This window comes from Hyperolius riggenbachi, chromosome 12 (genome assembly GCF_040937935.1).
Source record: "Hyperolius riggenbachi isolate aHypRig1 chromosome 12, aHypRig1.pri, whole genome shotgun sequence".
In the NCBI taxonomy this organism is placed as follows: domain Eukaryota; kingdom Metazoa; phylum Chordata; class Amphibia; order Anura; family Hyperoliidae; genus Hyperolius; species Hyperolius riggenbachi.
Genome location: NC_090657.1, coordinates 11,345,970 through 11,354,858, shown reverse-complemented (window position 1 = coordinate 11,354,858; position 8,889 = coordinate 11,345,970). Strand labels below are relative to the sequence as shown.

Genomic DNA, 8,889 nt, shown 5'->3' with positions numbered 1-8,889 from the left:
AACGAAAAGCGATTTTGATTTTACATGTGGACAAAGCGTGAATGCAGAATAGTAAAATGTGAACACAGACAAGTTTTGAATAGTGCTATATTATTATTATTATTAATTTATTTATAAAGCGCCAACATATTCCGTGGCGCTGTACAATGTAAGAAAACAAACAAGGGATACATAATGATACAGACAATGGCCGACAATGGCATGGCAGCACGGTGGCGTAGTGCTTAGCGCTCTCGCCTTGCAGCGCTGGGTCCCCGGTTTGAATCCTAGGCAGGTCAACATCTGCAAGGAGTTTGTATGTTCTCCCCGTGGCTGTGTGGGTTTCCTCCGGGCACTCCGGTTTCCTCCCACATCCCAAAAACATACAGATAAGTTATTTGGCTTCCCCCCGAAATTGGCCCTAGACTACAGTACATACACTACACATATATATATACATTACAATACATACACTATACATATGACTATGGTAGGGACTAGATTGTGAGCTCCTTTGAGGGACAGTTCATGACAAGACAATATACTCTGTACAGCACTGCGGAATATGTTGGTGCTATATAAATACTAAATAATAATAATATACATCAAATATGAACACTGGTACAAAATACAGAACTGGTGATTACAATAGCAAATTTAACATGATGACTAAAATGTATAAATGTCTAACAGTGCAGGTAATTTAAAATAACATTCCATGATACAAAAGGTTGAGAGCCCTGCCCTTGCCAGCGTACAATCTAAAGGATACGTACCTATGTTTATCTCATCACCTCACATGTGCAGGTGGAAAGGTGGAAAACACACAGTGGGCCTTTTTCTAGCTTTAAAAATGGCGCCGGTGCCATGGCAACTGAGAAGTCCTCTCTTATACCGGGGCCTCCTCACAAACTGGCTTTCCTCCCTCTCTCCCCATTCTGACCTTCAGATCAGCGCGGTGACTGGCAACACAGACCTGTGGATCAGCGCGGGACCCTGCATTTGAAGTCACGCGGTTACTTAATGTGCGCTGCACTCCCCGCCGGGTGCTACACTGATCTGCAGGTCTGTGTCGCCAGTCGCCATGCAGATCTGAAGGTCTGAAGAAGCAGACAGTATGAGGGCTTCTTAATACCTAATGGGGGCACCTTCTTACCTATACTGGAGACACTTTGGCCACTTTTGGTGGACTACCTATACTGGAGACACTTTGACTATTTACGGTAGGGACTATGTATACTGGGGAACACCTTTGGCTACCTATGGGTGGAGGCTACCTATACTGTGGGGGCACCTTTGGCTACTGGAGGCTGCCTATACTGTGGGGGGGGGGTATCTTTACTATCTGGCTATCTTTACAGGGATGACTACCTATTGTTTAATCTGGAGGCATGTGACTACTTTATAGTGTTCTGAATGTATGTGGATGCAATCTAATTTCTATAACCGATCTCTCAACAGCACCAAAGATGGCAGCAACAGGGTCTCCAACAAGCCAATCCCAGCCAACCAAACTGCTGCAAGCTCTTTGGCCAGAAAGAAGCAATTCACCAACACTGGGTGAGTCGATGAGTCTGTTCTTTACAGGAGCTCACAATATAATCTCTTGACATATTATGTTTTCATATAGCGCTAACATCTTCTTTAGCACTGTAGAGGGTGTATAGTCATGTCACCGACTGCCCTGAGACAATCGAATCCTTCCATAGTCATGTCCTATCTTATTATGTACAATACCTATGTATCACATAGTAGTCATGTCTCTGACTGTCCTGTGAAGAGCATCAAGGTAGACAGAGGAGCCAAAAGTATAAAATTGGATAAAATTTTTAAAACCTGGAAGTGGCGGGGGTGGGTCCTTCTCCATAACAAAGGACATGATAAGGATACGTGTTAGGTTATAACACAACAATTTTTATTGATACACTCTACAAAGTATTGCAACGCGTTTCTCGGGCGTGACCCCACTTCATCAGGTAGTGAAAGGAATAGTATATATCAGATGTCGTCCTAGTCTAAGAAGAGCGCCTCTTCTTAGACTCCTTTGGCGTAGAGACGGGCCCACCCCCGCCACTTCCATGTTTTAAAATTTTTTATCTGATTTTATACTTTTGACGCCTCTGTCTACCTTGATGCTAAACTGACCACCCTGGGTGGAAGGGCGGAAATCTTCGGCTTTCTTCCAATCTACACAGAGCGACTTAATCCTGAGTGGGGACAGGCTTGTTCTCTCCACCTGCCGACACAGTGGTTGCCTAAGTGGTAACCCTAGTTTATGAGTATCCACCTTTCATACTCTTCTTTTCTCCAACCTTAACCAATACATAATGCACCATATTGGGCTATCGGTGTCCTTGTTCTTTTTTGCTGAGTGAAGAGCTCACATTCTAATCCTACCATAGTCTAATGTCCTACCATATATATTCACACAGCACTGATCTTCTGCCGCACTTTACAGAGTACGTAGACATAACCCTGCTAGTTATTTCATGTACGTTTGGGCCTGCCCGTGAGTCAAAGGAATGACGTGTGAACAGTAGCTGATTCCCGTGTGATCGACCGATATCTTACATCCTGCTCGAACGACTAAACTGGTCCTGGCCCTCCCCAACCAGCCTAGATCTTCCGGCCAAACAGCGTGCTCTGCTCTGTCCTGGGGAGAGAGAAAGAAGGAGGAGGGCCTGCCAATTTTTAACAAATCAACTCAAATCAAAGCCTGCCAATATTTACCAGTACTTTACTTCTTCATAATTTCATCCAAGGGCATAACTAGAAATCACTGGGCCCACCTGCAAAACTTTGGATGGGGCCCCTCCCGCCTTCTCTCTGTGCCCAGTCTCCTCAAGTATCGCTACAGGATTCAGCAGTTGGGGAGGGGTAGAGCAGGCTGTACACAAGACCCTGCTGAACACTGAATAGGGACTGTCTACAAATCTTTGTCTGCAAAAACTTTGTATGATTCTTTATCAGTGGCTGAGCAGATGCAGTCATTAGAACAACTGTGCAACGTGCAGAATTTTTTTCACCTCCTTGCCCTTAGTTGTCAATCTCTCAGGACTGGGCCCCCTGTGGCTTCTGGGCCCCCCTGCGGCTGCATCATTTGCAGGGTCTATTGTTACGCCCCTGAGTTCAGCTCCAAACGAAGCCAGTGTTCTGTTCCGGACTTCTGTCCACTTCCTGTTCTTTGACGTCTCTGGAAGGAGCACTCCTCCACTAGATCATGTCTTCATCCCTCTAAATGACCATAATAAAGGTGTTACTCTCAGGCAGCCAAATTGCACAGCTAATCGTTAATTCTGCGTTATGGAGAATCGATGGCCGGGGGGGAGGGTGACGCCATCATTTACGGCTGTAATGACTGCAGCCGTGAGCCATTACCATTACACAGCCTCATATTAGTTTTTCAGCCAAACAATTCAATATCTTTGCAGTATCTAAATAAGTGGAAGATCAATATGGCTATTCATTTTGCGGTCATTTCGTGTGACTCATGCCATTTCCGGTTAGCTTGCTTTTACTGACAACTTTCTTGTCTGCTTACCGGTGTGCACTGATGAGAGAGACCTAGGAGTTATGTTTCCCTTCTCCTGTTGCTACCCTCTGGATTCCACTGGGAATTTGCATGAAAGGTAAGGGGGTCAACCGTGCTTGAGAGGGTAGACCACACATTCTCTGTTTATTAAAAGTGTATTTTAATGTGTACTGCCAGTCACTGTTCGGGTTCTGCAGAACATCACCCTGTTCGGGTGATGTTCGAGTTCGGCCGAACACCTGATGGTGCTCGGCCAAACCGTTCGGCCGCATGGCCGAACTAAGAGCGCATGGCCGATCGTTCCCCGAACGTTCGGCTAGCGCTGTGATTGGCCGAACGGGTCACGTGGTTCGGACCTGAATGCGCTCTGATTGGCCGAACGGTCACGTGGTTCGGGTAAATAAATACCTGAACCACGTCATATCTCCGCCATTTCTCTGTGCGTTTAGCTTTGGGTAGGCAGGCAGGGTAGTTCGCGCTCCAGCCATGCTAGCCAGGGTCCCCCCAGTCATTGTGTGTCGCTGCTGGGAACAGTAGTACACCGCACGCTCAGCCACACTATATATAGCATTGTTTACTGCCACTGTGTACCTCGCTCAGCCACACTATATATAGCATTGTTTACTGCCACTCTGTGTACACCGCTCAGCCAGACTATATAGCATTGTGTGTACTGCCACTGTGTACCTCGCTCAGCCACGCTATATATAGCATTGTGTTTACTGCCACTCTGTGTACACCGCTCAGCCAGACTATATAGCATTGTGTTTACTGCCACTCTGTGTACACCGCTCAGCCAGACTATATAGCATTGTGTGTACTGCCACTCTGTGTACACGGCTCAGCCAGACTATATAGCATTGTGTGTACTGCCACTCTGTGTACACGGCTCAGCCAGACTATATAGCATTGTGTGTACTGCCACTCTGTGTACACCGCTCAGCCAGACTATATAGCATTGTGTGTACTGCCACTGTGTACCTCGCTCAGCCACGCTATATATAGCATTGTGTTTACTGCCACTCTGTGTACACGGCTCAGTCAGACTATATAGCATTGTGTGTACTGCCACTCTGTGTACACGGCTCAGCCAGACTATATAGCATTGTGTGTACTGCCACTCTGTGTACACCGCTCAGCCACACTATATAGCATTGCGTACAGACTATATAGCATTGTGTTTACTGCCACTCTGTGTACACCGCTCAGCCAGACTATATAGCATTGTGTGTACTGCCACTCTGTGTACACGGCTCAGCCAGACTATATAGCATTGTGTGTACTGCCACTCTGTGTACACGGCTCAGCCAGACTATATAGCATTGTGTGTACTGCCACTGTGTACCTCGCTCAGCCACGCTATATATAGCATTGTGTTTACTGCCACTCTGTGTACACCGCTCAGCCAGACTATATAGCATTGTATTTACTGCCACTCTGTGTACACCGCTCAGCCAGACTATATAGCATTGTGTGTACTGCCACTCTGTGTACACGGCTCAGCCAGACTATATAGCATTGTGTGTACTGCCACTCTGTGTACACGGCTCAGCCAGACTATATAGCATTGTGTGTACTGCCACTGTGTACCTCGCTCAGCCACGCTATATATAGCATTGTGTTTACTGCCACTCTGTGTACACCGCTCAGCCAGACTATATAGCATTGTATTTACTGCCACTCTGTGTACACGGCTCAGCCAGACTATATAGCATTGTGTGTACTGCCACTCTGTGTACACGGCTCAGCCAGACTATATAGCATTGTGTGTACTGCCACTCTGTGTACACGGCTCAGCCAGACTATATAGCATTGTGTGTACTGCCACTCTGTGTACACGGCTCAGCCAGACTATATAGCATTGTGTGTACTGCCACTCTGTGTACACGGCTCAGCCAGACTATATAGCATTGTGTGTACTGCCACTCTGTGTACACCGCTCAGCCAGACTATATAGCATTGTGTGTACTGCCACTCTGTGTACACCGCTCAGCCAGACTATATAGCATTGTGTGCACTGCCACTCTGTGTACACCGCTCAGCCAGACTATATAGCATTGTGTTTACTGCCACTCTGTGTACACCGCTCAGCCAGACTATATAGCATTGTTTACTGCCACTCTGTGTACACGGCTCAGCCACACTATATAGCATTGTGTGTACTGCCACTCTGTGTACACCGCTCAGCCACACTATATAGCATTGCGTACTCTGCCAGTCAGTGTGTATATTGCTGGGATCAGTAATACTCCACTCACCACCAACCACTAAATGAGCTCACCATGAGTTCCTCAGAGACCTCCGCTGTGAGCAGCACTCCCAACAACAGCAACAGCCAACGCCCCACGCAAGCTATACAATCCACCCCAGCAGCCAGTGGTCAGCAGCAGCCCTCCCCGGAGGAGAACGTTGTGTCCATCGGTCCGTCGCCAGAGCGATTAATGAGGGCTGCCATTGAGGAGATGATGGGGCCTGATGTGGAGGAGGAGGTCTGGCTCAGGCCAGCATCCCAAGTTAATGTTGAGGACGATGAGGGGTCTGTGTCTGGGGATGTTGGGGTGGCAGAGGTGGTGGGTGGGTCAGACTCAGGAGAAGAGTTGTATGATGAGGATGATGATCGGGACCATCTGTATGTGCCTCAGAGTCCGACCCCGGAAAACATGTTGTATCGTGTGTTTAGGTACTAAAATCTGCATTCCCAGTAGTGTTGGGCGAACAGTGTTCGCCACTGTTCGGGTTCTGCAGAACATCACCCCGTTCGGGGTGACTATATAGCAGACTATATAGCATTGTGTTTACTGCCACTCTGTGTACACGGCTCAGCCAGACTATATAGCATTGTGTGTACTGCCACTCTGTGTACACCGCTCAGCCAGACTATATAGCATTGTGTGTACTGCCACTCTGTGTACACCGCTCAGCCAGACTATATAGCATTGTGTGTACTGCCACTCTGTGTACACCGCTCAGCCAGACTATATAGCATTGTGTTTACTGCCACTCTGTGTACACCGCTCAGCCAGACTATATAGCATTGTTTACTGCCACTCTGTGTACACGGCTCAGCCACACTATATAGCATTGTGTGTACTGCCACTCTGTGTACACCGCTCAGCCACACTATATAGCATTGCGTACTCTGCCAGTCAGTGTGTATATTGCTGGGATCAGTAATACTCCACTCACCACCAACCACTAAATGAGCTCACCATGAGTTCCTCAGAGACCTCCGCTGTGAGCAGCACTCCCAACAACAGCAACAGCCAACGCCCCACGCAAGCTATACAATCCACCCCAGCAGCCAGTGGTCAGCAGCAGCCCTCCCCGGAGGAGAACGTTGTGTCCATCGGTCCGTCGCCAGAGCGATTAATGAGGGCTGCCATTGAGGAGATGATGGGGCCTGATGTGGAGGAGGAGGTCTGGCTCAGGCCAGCATCCCAAGTTAATGTTGAGGACGATGAGGGGTCTGTGTCTGGGGATGTTGGGGTGGCAGAGGTGGTGGGTGGGTCAGACTCAGGAGAAGAGTTGTATGATGAGGATGATGATCGGGACCATCTGTATGTGCCTCAGAGTCCGACCCCGGAAAACATGTTGTATCGTGTGTTTAGGTACTAAAATCTGCATTCCCAGTAGTGTTGGGCGAACAGTGTTCGCCACTGTTCGGGTTCTGCAGAACATCACCCCGTTCGGGGTGACTATATAGCAGACTATATAGCATTGTGTTTACTGCCACTCTGTGTACACGGCTCAGCCACACTATATAGCATTGTGTTTCCTGCCACTCTGTGTCTGCTGGGAACAGTAGTACACCGCTCACCCGCCACTGTATAGCATTGTGCTCTGTGTCGCTGCTGGCAATAGTGGTACACCGCTCACCCACCACTGTATAGCATTTCTGTACTGCCACTGTACTGCTGCCAGTCAGCGTGTACTTTAAGGATAAGTGAAATGAGGAAGAAATCCGGTGAAAGAGGGAGGGGCAAGGGAAGAGGTGTTTCCCCTGACGGTTCACGTACAGGCCACAGGGGAGCACCCAAGAAAACCCACTCAATACCGCCCATGTTGTCCAGGACAACCACCCTCACAGATCCAAAAGAACAGGACCAGATAATTACTTGGATGACCTCTCAAGCGTCCAGCAGTGGGTTAAGCAGCACCAGCACATCACGCACGAGGTCCGAGTCCTCAGCCAGTTACAAGGATCCAGTGGGCACAAAGCTGACACAACCGGCAGCGACACCACGCACACAACTGCCAGATAACCAGACGACGTTGGAGTGAGCTGCGCAGAGGTTGTTCTGGGGAGCTCTACTCCACAGCGGCGGCCCCCCACAATGACATATGACGAGTTTGAGGAGATGGAAGAGGAGGGTATGGACAATGTGGACATAGACCCAGATTTTGTTTGTGAACGAGAACATCGCCGTCGTAGCAGCAGCACAGATGAGTCTGTTGAAGAACCCACTGCTGCACGAGTTCGCCTTGTGCCACAAGGTAGGCGGCGCGCAATTTCAGGCACCACAAGCGTGGAAGTTCAAGTGAGAGGCAAAAGAGGCGCAAACAGAAATCGCCAGCAAGGCAGGTGCTCCAAAGTCTTGGCTTTCTTTGAAGACTGCACTGAGGATGTTACCATGGCGATTTGCAAGGTGTGCAAGACCCGCCTGAGCAGGGGGAAAAGTATTAACAACCTCTCCACCACCAGCATGAGCCGCCACATGCTATCCAAACATCCCACTCTGTGGGCAAACGCGGCAGGACAGGGTACCACCAGCAACACTGCCTCCCTTGGGTTCACCAGACTCACCACCAGACCCGCCTCAGCAGCAGCAGTAGCCCAGCCATTGCGTGGTTCACAACATTCACAAACATCAGACGACGCTGACACTGTCACTTTCCGGAGTAGTGCTCTTGAGGTCTCCCAGTCTTCATCAAACACAACAACCAACAGCCCTTCGGTGTGCAGCCCTACGGTTCAGTTGTCTGTCTCGGAGATGTTTGAGCGCAAGAGGAAATTGCCAGCAAATGACCCCCGGGCCGTGGCAGTAACAGCCAGCATAGCCAAGCTTCTGGCCTGCGAAATGCTGCCATATTGAGTGGTGGAGACAAACAGCTTCAAGGGCATGATGTCAGTGGCCATCCCACGTTACGTGGTTCCCAGCCGCTACCACTTTGCGCGCTCTGCAGTTGCATGAGCATGTGGTCAGCAAAATAACCCGAAGAATGCCGTTGCCTGCAAGGTTCACCTCACCACTGACACCTGGACGAGTGCGTTCGGCCAGGGTCGATACATCTCCCTTACCGCGCACTGGGTGAACCTTGTGAAGCCTGGCAGCGATTCCTCACCTGCTACGGCGCGGGTGTTGCCCACACCGCAAACA

The 8,889-nt window shown here is 49.1% G+C and overlaps 1 long non-coding RNA gene across 1 annotated transcript in view; it reads left to right on the top strand.

Moving 5' to 3' along the window:
- The window catches only part of LOC137541849 (uncharacterized), a 273,868-nt gene that overhangs the window by 131,869 nt on the left and 133,110 nt on the right, over positions 1–8,889 (top strand). Inside the window, exon 2 of the long non-coding RNA XR_011025289.1 lies at positions 1,441–1,539. This is a non-coding gene — a long non-coding RNA (uncharacterized lncRNA). The remainder of the gene's footprint in view (positions 1–1,440; positions 1,540–8,889) is intronic.